A 10201-nucleotide genomic window follows, 5' to 3' on the forward strand; every position below is an offset into this window, starting at 1 on the left:
CCAGGTCTCTCTGGATGACATCCCGTCCTTCTGGTGTGTCAACCGCACCACTCAGCTTGGTGTCATCCGCAAACTTGCTGAGGGTGCACTTGATCTCGCTGTCTAAGTCATTGATGAAAACATTAAACAGCACCGGTCCCAGCACGGACCCCTGAGGGACACCACTCGTCACCGGTCTCCATCCAGACATCGAGCCATTGACCACTACCCTCTGGACATGACCATCCAGCCAGTTCCTTATCCACCGAACGGTCCACCCATCAAATCCATAGCTCTCCAAATTAGAGAGAAGGATGTTGTGGGGGACCGTGTCAAAGGCTTTGCAGAAGTCCAGATAGATGACGTCTGTTGGTTTTCCAAAACCTTCTCTCTCTCCCAAGATTTGTTTTATTTTGAGCCAGAAATAAAAATTCCTTTTATAATGCACAGTTTGGATTTCACAGCTGAAACAGTTCTGCCTTCTAACTTAGACCACCATTGGCCACATCTCCTAATTTGAACTTGTCCATTTTGCCTTTCAGCATGACGAGCCAGTCCATGCTGTGCTTGTAATAAGCTTTGGGATGGCAGCATGGTTAATACAATGTCTTATTTTACCAATTTTGAGAATATGGCTTCCCATTCTTTTTTGAGATGAGTCCTTAGCAGGCAGAAGAAATATTAAAGGGAGAATCAAAATCTGTAAGTCTTCCTTGTAGTCAATTGGTACCTGCTGCAGGATTATCCAAAATAGTTCAAGTGCCACATTACAGCCGTATTGTCACAGATCACCTTCCCTCCCACTAAATTTTTGATCTAATTCTACATAGCCATGTCACAGCACAAAGATCTTACTATCTAGAAAGCATTCCAGAAGTGAATTTTAATTATAAAGAGATTCTTTCTCTTCTGTCATTTGGATGCATTTCTCATGGCTTGTCACCAAAAAAAAGACTGTGGAATTACAAACTGCAGTTCAATTAATTTAATTGCATTTGTCTTCATAAGTACCAGAGAGAAGCAGGTGGATTTAGTTTAAATCATTTTGTTTTGCCCTCAGCTAACTAACACGATATTTTTCAAAACTTCAGGGCCTAGTCTTCATTTTATGTAGTATAAAAGTTGTTTACAAACTAAAATGGTAAAATGTGTTTTCATGTGAAGACGAGTGCAAGTTCATGTGGCCTAATACACAGTAACCATTTCTGCTGCTGCTTTGGAACTCAACAAGTGTGCCCATGAATCCATCAAAATCAGGGTTTCTGAAAGAAGTTTTTGTGTCTGGGCTTGATCTCTCAGGGCAAACTAGGACAGAACTGCAGGATACACCGAAGAATGCATCTGCACCGCAGAGCAGGAACAGCCATGGAGAGCGCTCCAGAATAGAAAAAAAGTTCTCTATAGACATGCACCCGCACCATAGTCTTGCTTCCCCAAAGTCAACAGTACAACTTAGAGAGTTGTTATTTAGCCAATACATATTTTCTAGATAATAAAAGCTGGTTTGCGAATCACTTCAAATCCTTTCTTCTATTTATACTCTGTAACTATGATTTTAGCTTATTTTTATGCCATCTATTTGTTATATACGTTAAAGTCTAGGACACAATTCTTCCCCTACAAGGATAAAAGTGCACCTGACAGGACTGGGGTCTGACATTGTAAACTATGACTACAACACCAGTGCTGTCACTTGCTGAGCATCCTTACCTCCTTACACAGCTGGAACTGGTCCAAGGGTTTATACAAAGAATCCCAGTGTAAGGCATAGAGGCTCTGTTATGCATCTATCCAAGCATTGGAAGCATTCCTGTTGATGAGAAAAGAGTGGATGAGAGAAAAAAGTAGGAAATGAAGGCAACTGCACAGTCCCATTGCTTTCTTGTGGCTTTCCACATGGGAATGAGGTATTGGAGAGCTGCAGACAATCTGCAGTGCTGCATTAGGAATGCAGTAATTGTTACCTTTGGAGCAGTAAAGTGGGATTTCAGGTCTACACAGAGCAAGAAAAGTGAGTGAAGGTCCCCTTACTAATTGCCTCCCCAGGAAGACTGCTCCCAATGACCACTAAAAGAGCTTGCCAGCATAAATTCATAAAAACCTTTGGCAATATTTACTTCTAAATATTTCACTACCTTTAAACAGAAAAGGTACCAGTTTTGACAAGTGTCTTACTTGACATTTTATATCACTCATGTCAGTCACACTGTATTTCCTAATGCAAAGTGACATGGGCAGCACTAAGCCAGAGTCACTTGTCACACTGTTGTGTCTGCAAGAAGAATTTATATGAACTAGAATTTGCTTAAATTCAGAGATGGAGGTGAGGGTGCCTTACAAGGAACTTTTCCTTTTCTTTCTGGAAGGGAGATGCTGCAGTGAAGCAGAACCTCTGTTCACCTGAGGTTTTACTCCCTGACATAAGAAATGAATTATTCCCATAAATAGCAAAAGGGATACTGACTCTCCCCTCCATTTAATAGTTTTGGTTTTAGTGAGCATTGCAATCATAAATAATCTGCTCTATTAAGATTAAATTAAAATATGCCAGATATTAAAACAAAACATTAAAAAGCCAACAGCTGAAATGGGACTGAAGCAGTACCAGTATAAATTAGCCTTCCAGTAGTTAAGAGGTACTTACAGAGAAGATGGAGGTACTGTCTCCAGCAGGAAACACAGTGACTGAGCAAGAAGCAACATGCAGAGCCTGGGAAATTACATAGAAGTTATTTACTGTGAGAACAGTTAAACATTGGAAAAGTTTGCCCAGAGAAGTGGTGGGATCTCCCTTGCTGGAAACATTCAAGACATGGCTTGACAGGGCCCTGGTTAACCTAGTCTGATGCCCTGCTTTCAACTGGAGCTTGTACCAGATATCTCCAGAGGACCCTTCCCACCTAAGCTTTTCCATCATTTCAAGATTCTAAATACCTAGTTGTGAATAATAACTATGTTAAAAAAAATAAAATTACTGTATGCTACTATCTTCACCTGTTTCTTTTTCAAGTATAGTACAGCAATGTACACTAGCATGTTTCAGACACCTTTAAAAATACAGCTGAAGCTTAAAAGTCACACTTTCATTGTGAGATAAGGCAAAAACTATCATTCACTAATGGTCTGTATGGCACCTTGCACAATGCTGTCCAAATGTGCATAGCTACAGACACAGTAACTAAACATTTTGTAAATCTTCCAAATCACTTAATGCACTTGGCAAGAGCACAACCATTTTTGCACAAATATCTTGCACACAAGCCCTTATCCTTATCTACAGTCAAAAAACAGTGATGAACCATATCCCCAAGGACTACTTAAAACATAGCAGAGAAAACAGCAAGAGATCAAAGTTTCTGTTTAATTAATCCCACCTTTGCAGATGCTTTCTGATCTGCTTACTGACACTTCACTAAAAACCTTAACATTTGGTGTTACAACAGCTTAAAAATACTTCCCTGACACATAAATAAATAAATAAAACCCAGGGACATCAGTTGAGATTGTGGATATAAAACTGCTTAAGATTTTCTGGAAAGGCAGCTTCATAGCATATAGAATGGGACCAGTCTACTGACAGTCCTATCAGCAAACTTGGTCTGCTTTGGATACTCAGAGCAACTGTATTTTTTAGTAACTAGTTTATTTCCCAAAAGTGCTTATTCAGTTGACCTGACATTACCCATGGACATGCATAGGAACTGGCAAATACTTCCAGTTAAGTTAAAAAACATATTTGCATAGAAAATACATCTACCCATTTCCACCCGCATCTCCTCGCCCTTGTACTTTCTGGAAAATCCTGTAACGCAGTTTTCAGAACAGCTATTTCCTCAGAGATGAAATGACATTCTCATTTCCCAGCTGCCCAAATGATAGTAGGTATCCTATTCAAGGCACCCATACCTACCAGTGGAGTGGCCTAATTACCAGACCATGAGAACAGTCTGTCCCAGGATATCCATTCTCTCCTGTTGTAGGTGTTATACTTCATATCACTTAATATCATATGCAAATAGGACAGCAATATTCTTTCAACGGAGATAGGAGTATGCTACCATCATCCCTACCCTCCCTGATACAGTGAGTACTCAATTATTTATGGCCCAAAGAAATTTAAGAATCAATCCCAAGTGTCATACATAACCAGCTCTTTCTCTGTTTTGTGAATCTTTGATTTATTTTTTGCATGTATTTCAAAAGTAAGACCATCTAAATGCAAAACAGAACAGAGCAGAAGATTGAGAAGAGTAGTCATAAGATAAATTTATTCCTAAACGGAGCAGCTCAAGATCTGTATATTTTTGTATTGACCAAGTTTATGTCAAATGATCTGCTGTGGTTTTAACTTTGTTTCTGGTGGAAACCTGGTATTTGCTAGCTCCTAACCTGTAAGAAAGACCACCAGCAAACCATGCATAAATAACTAATCGTGTTTGCTCTGGGCCAAAGTCCCACCTGGCTGTTTAGAAGTTCAAGGACCTTTCTTAAGGAAGCACCAGATCAGAAACCAAAGTTTATTTGGTTTCAGGTTTTAGGAAAACCAAACTCTTCAGTTTTGCAGAAGGCAAAGTTCAGCAAAGGCAAGGGGATTCCTTGACAGAATGGCGTATGTGTCTGCCCTAGACTTGCAAGAAAGAATAATCTCAGGTGTAAAGGAAGAGTTTTCTTGGAGGAATCAGTAGTTTCTATAAGGCAGGAATCAGCCAACTTGTGTTTCAACAAGTTTGTTTCAAGCAATTTCTTCTGACATGTTTTGTTTTAGAAGTTATGATCATAAGATCCAAGCCTACTAATGAAAACCAGCAGGTTTTCCAGAGGTCCTCCGGAACTTTTGACAACATCTGTCTTCCCAAACAGTTGTTTTCCCAACTCTCAGGACAAAAGAATGTGATCCTTGTGCACATTATAGTTTTTCAGGTAGGAATTATGTATCTTTCATTCCCTTAATATTCTTTTTGATTCCTATCCCTTATTCTAACCCATCTTTGCTCAATATATCCTCATTACTCAATGATTTTTTCCTCTTTTTTTTGTCAAATATTTTTGCGGTCATCTTAACGTTCTAAGGACAGTCCTCAGAAAGCCTGAAACAATAGCAAGATTTCTGTAAGCAAACATTACCGCACCAGTTAAGGCTGGGGGGGTGAGGGGGTACAAGGGTTGGCGGAAGGGCAGGCTCAGCCATAACTCTCAGGAAATAACTAAGAATCCCATTCACAATGCTGGATTAGTTCTTGGTTATTTCCCTGGCCATAGCTCTTTCTTTGGACAATTGCACTACCAAATTAACAGGTTGAATAACCATGCTGTTGAATTAATTAACATGTTTAATTTATTAAATATATTGTTACAAATGTGTATAAATAGAGCAATTCAAGTGTTCAAGGAGAATTTAAAGGAAAGGAAAGTGCAATTAGTTACTGAAATTACAGGAGGAAAAATGGAGCTATTTGAGTATCAGGGTCACATTATTCTTTCAGTAAAATGAAGAGCCACATAACGTTCATAATTTAAAGAACAGGTGAGACTTAAGAACATCATAGTAAATGTCTCCAATAGTCTTGCACGGAAGATCTTATTAACACTTTTGGCATCGGGATACATGGGTAGAACTGCAAACAGGTATATTTAGAGGCACATAAATTTAGGATAAGAAAGAAAGCTCAAGGTCAAGCTAGACATCAAAATTAGAATAAGGTCAAGCAGAGATTTTGTAGCAAGATGGCAAAGAGGGCTTAGCCTGTTCTGGTGTCTAGAGATCATCTGTACTGACATGGAAACCCAAAGACAGTCCTGAGCCTGCAAACCAGCCTCCGACTTCTATTTCAACATGGACAGATCCCAAACTGTACAAGATTAGATCCAGTCCAGACATTAGTCATATTTTACAGACATTTCCAAAATGACTGACTTGAAACGGCAGATCTGGAAACCCAGGATAGTTGTAAACCAGACTCCTGTGGCTGCATCACAAATTCCTCAACACAAAAATACCATGGCTTGCTTCAAGCACGCACAGTACAAACACCCACTGGGTCCTTCCACTGTGTGTGGTTGGTAAGCATAATGGCCTTTAAATTCTACTCAGATATGGCAAACCAGAATAGTGACAGGGCTCCCCAAACCTTTGAGGCCCCCACTGGAATTATATGTCACTCAACAAAAGCATTTGCGTTACTCAGTCCTAGGCACCACATTTAATCAACAGATACCATATGCTTTCTACAAGTCAATGGGGACAGACAAGCACCTAGAAAAGGAGAAATCTGCAACATCCAAAATGAACTCACAATTTGAATTACCCTTTGGTACAATCCTGTAGTCATCCTTTTTCCCAGATACAGAGGGTACAGAGGAAGAGCAGCGAGGTACCTGTCTCGGCTGTCACCCTCCAACAGGGGCACTGACTTCCCGTCCCAGCCCCAAGTCATGCCTTACCAATCTAGCAGATCGAGACTTGCTTCAATTTATCACAGGGTCATTTAGGACTCTGCTGCATACCCTTAGCTCCTTATCACTGACAGGAAAATGTACAGAAGTTTTACAGCCTCAAAAGATATAAGAATGTCATTAAAATGAACATAGCATTAGATACTTTACTAGAATAGCAGAGGGAGAAAATGAGCTCTTACTGTTTAATCAGCCCACTTAACAATTTGGATTTGTTTTATTATTCTAATTTTACTACTTTCTTATTATGAATATTTACCCTAACCCTCAGCTTGTTCAGATTCCTCCTCCAGTCCCAATTCATAACTGTTTGCTTAATACTTGAGGGATTAAGCCAGTGAGACTTAAACAGTAGCTCCTTAAAAGGTTGCTTTTCAGTTTTACTAGTATCTTACACACTTGATGCATCAGGAAGCACCTGCTTCTAAAGCTTGCCCCAGGTCCTGACACATTACTGCAGCGGGCAAGTGAATTTATCCAAAAGAGGTCTTATTGAACTCAAATCACATGCTGCAGTGTTTGCAGGATCAAGGTTGAAGGTCTGGTATGATTTCAGTATACTGACAGGTTGTCAAAGATCCTCTGTCATAGAGGACGAGAGGGGAACAGTGTGTCTGAGAGACAAGAAAATGAAATTGTAAATTGAAGCTATGCAAACTGAAGAGAAACGTTTAAGTTCAGGCATCCTTTTTTAAAGTTCCCCTGACCTGGTGGAGAGTTTGAACTGGGAAAAAGGGGTGACGGAGCAGAGTGTACAAGGCTGCAACACCCAGAGCACACCACTTGGGCCCAACTGTCTGGGTTAAAGTCTGCAAAGCTATCAAGACCCATGAAATGAAGTGTAAAATAATACCAAATTGTTACGGTGTCTTTGTCCATACTGTTTTTATTTAGGTAGCAACGCAAGGTAGAAATTAGTCAAAAATGAGAACTTCTGTATGGTCACATACTATTCACTTACTAGAGCTCAGCTAACTGAAGGTAATGGAAGTCAATCAGGTTAACTCCTACCCTGCATCCTCCTAACCTGTCAGTCATATAGACAATCAGAAATGCAGACCTGTTAAACTGACTTAAACCGAAATTTTAAAAAGTCCATGATGACACCAGAATATTTTGAAAAAAACTCAGACTTGCATTTGTTCTGTTTTCTCATTTTTCCACATTTAAAATTTATGTTTTGCTTCATGTACAAGAAATGTAATAAAAACAGTTAACAATATGATGTTAAGCTTCATTTGTGAAATGTTTGAGAAAAAAAATCAGAATCTGTCCAGATCATTAGTGAAATGAAAATCGTACAGGCAGAATTCCAGCACTTTTGAATAATTGAATCTAGATTTGTTCATTACAGTAACCTTCAGGGAACCATAACACAGATCCACGACACCAGCAGCTTTAATAAGGACAAAAATGTGAATTTCATAGATATTCTCAGAATTTTTCAACGCTAAATTGCATTTTGCTTACAGACATCAAGTATATGCTCTTTATATCTTCTTACACAGAAAGTCATTAGCTTTATCTCATGTTACTTTTAAACTGGAGAAAGTGACAAATCTAAACGTATACATAAGTGGGTTTGCAAACAAGGGCAACAGCTGGAGTGGAAGACTCCTCTGTGCCATCTCCCAGTTCAGGGTTCTGAAGAGGCAATGATTGCGACAACAAAATGACTCAGTTACTCACCTATACCTACCAAGTATTGGTCACACTTTGCTACTGTGGGACAGATTCCTCCTCTGCCTGAGCCCACCTTCACCTCCCACCCCATACTATGGCCTGTCTCCTATAGTAGCGATATTTATGTCAGAGAAAAAAAAAAAAATCTCTGTTTTCTAGGCCTGTATACCTGCAACAGACTTTTAAAGTCTTGCTGACAAGTTCTAACTCTCACCTTACTTAATCTGTTCCTAAAAATTTGGCACTAAATTGGATGGAAAAAAGTTTCCAAGCAGAAATATTTGGATTTTTTGCTGTATTACACCTGAGCCGGATGACTGCGTATCTTAATCCCTCTCTATTTTGACTCCTTCCATACTTTGCTTCCAGGACGAAATCAGACCTCTTTGAATGGGATAGTAATGTTTCCTTTGATGTGGGAGGAGGGTGGCACAGGAAGAGGACAACTGATATCACATCTCCCGTATCCTCTCTTGCTTTTCTAGTCCACCATTAGGATGGAAAGAGAGATTTGAGAAATGGCTAGGGTTATGCTTTCTGCGGACAGCTAAAGCAGACCTGTGAAAATGACAAAATACCATCCTACGTTTGTAAGCAAGAGATGCTACATTTCAGGGTAAATTGGTCTTTTAGTAAATTTAGCAGACCATGCAATGTTCCCCAACCAGAAAGCTGCCTGAGTTTCTATACTTTGAAACTATTACATAATAGAGATGACAGAGCAATCAAAATGCAAACGGTTTTTGCTGGTTACAGCTTTCCATTATTTATAGCTTCATGTCCCTTTTGGGAAATGCCATCCCAAAATTAAACTTAATTTTAGTCTCCAAAATTAGGCGAGTCCTATGACTCAGTGGAGGAGAGAATGTTACACATGCACACTTCTAAATGGGGCGGGCAGTTTAGTCTATTAGAATTCATTAGAGACTGAGTCATGGTTGTGAAACTGAATTTACTTAGGACAATAACCTTCAAGTGAAAATAAGTATGACAGCGAGCCAGTTCTCATTTCAACAAGAAGCCAGGCAGCCTCCAAGCTTTCTTAACTGCAGTAATCCCTTCAAGTTTAGGCTGCCTCCTCTACTTTCATGTATAAGAAGTTTACCACATATGATACCTGCAAAAAAATGTCACATGAAATTGGTATTTGGCTGCCTGGAGTGTTTAGTCTGTATAACATCATTATCAAGACACTAAGAATTCATTCCCAATCTAGCTAAGGAGTAAAATTAGAAAGGGACCACATACAAAAATAACATGAATAAGTGGAAACAGCTGAAGTAATTCCCTCTGCACACAGCAAATAAAGTCTAATAATAATTTATTAAAACAAAATGTTAAATGTCAGTTGACGATCTAAGGCTAAAGTTAAATATTGGGAGTACTATTTCAAGAATGAGAAGCCTTGAGTACATCACTCTTGATCACAAATTATTTGACTGTTGCCAAAATAAAAATAGCTCTTAAAGAATCATATCGTTTTCTGTCAACAGCTTCTCAGATTGGCAGGAAATAGCTGCACCCCACTATGCAAGGGCATGGTTTGAGTACTTACTCACTTCTCATGGGCTGAGTGCAATAGAGTCGGACTCGTTCTCAGTTCTGACTTTGGAAAGTACTGGGGGGAAAGGATAACTTCAATGGCAGAGGATTTCCATCAATGTCTTCTGTTATGGGGCCACAGAAGGAATGATGCTAAAGACAGATGCTCAGTTTCAAACTTTCATAGTGATTGCAGAACGGCAAGCGCTTGCTTTTTGTTCTTTCCCAGTTGAGTGGTTGGAGCAGTGTGCAGTATTCATGTACACTCAGGTGGTTCCGAATTTAATTTTGTCCTTAATGTACATAATTAACAATTAATACTGATGCTTCACAATTCATTTAAGCATACAGCAGTCCTCTGTTTTTCACAGTGGCAGTTGTGTTCCAACTCAATTGGAACCCTCCCTAAATCTATCCTCTAATAGCTTGCTTAATTTTATTTTTGTATTCCACAGTCCTTGATAACAGCAAACTAATTTCTGTAACTCTGTTTGATGAAAATGTGCTGACGGAACTCATATTTCACTTCATTGACTGTAATGAG

This window comes from Egretta garzetta, unplaced genomic scaffold (assembly GCF_000687185.1).
Source record: "Egretta garzetta isolate BGI_Z169 unplaced genomic scaffold, ASM68718v1 scaffold94, whole genome shotgun sequence".
Classification (NCBI taxonomy): domain Eukaryota; kingdom Metazoa; phylum Chordata; class Aves; order Pelecaniformes; family Ardeidae; genus Egretta; species Egretta garzetta.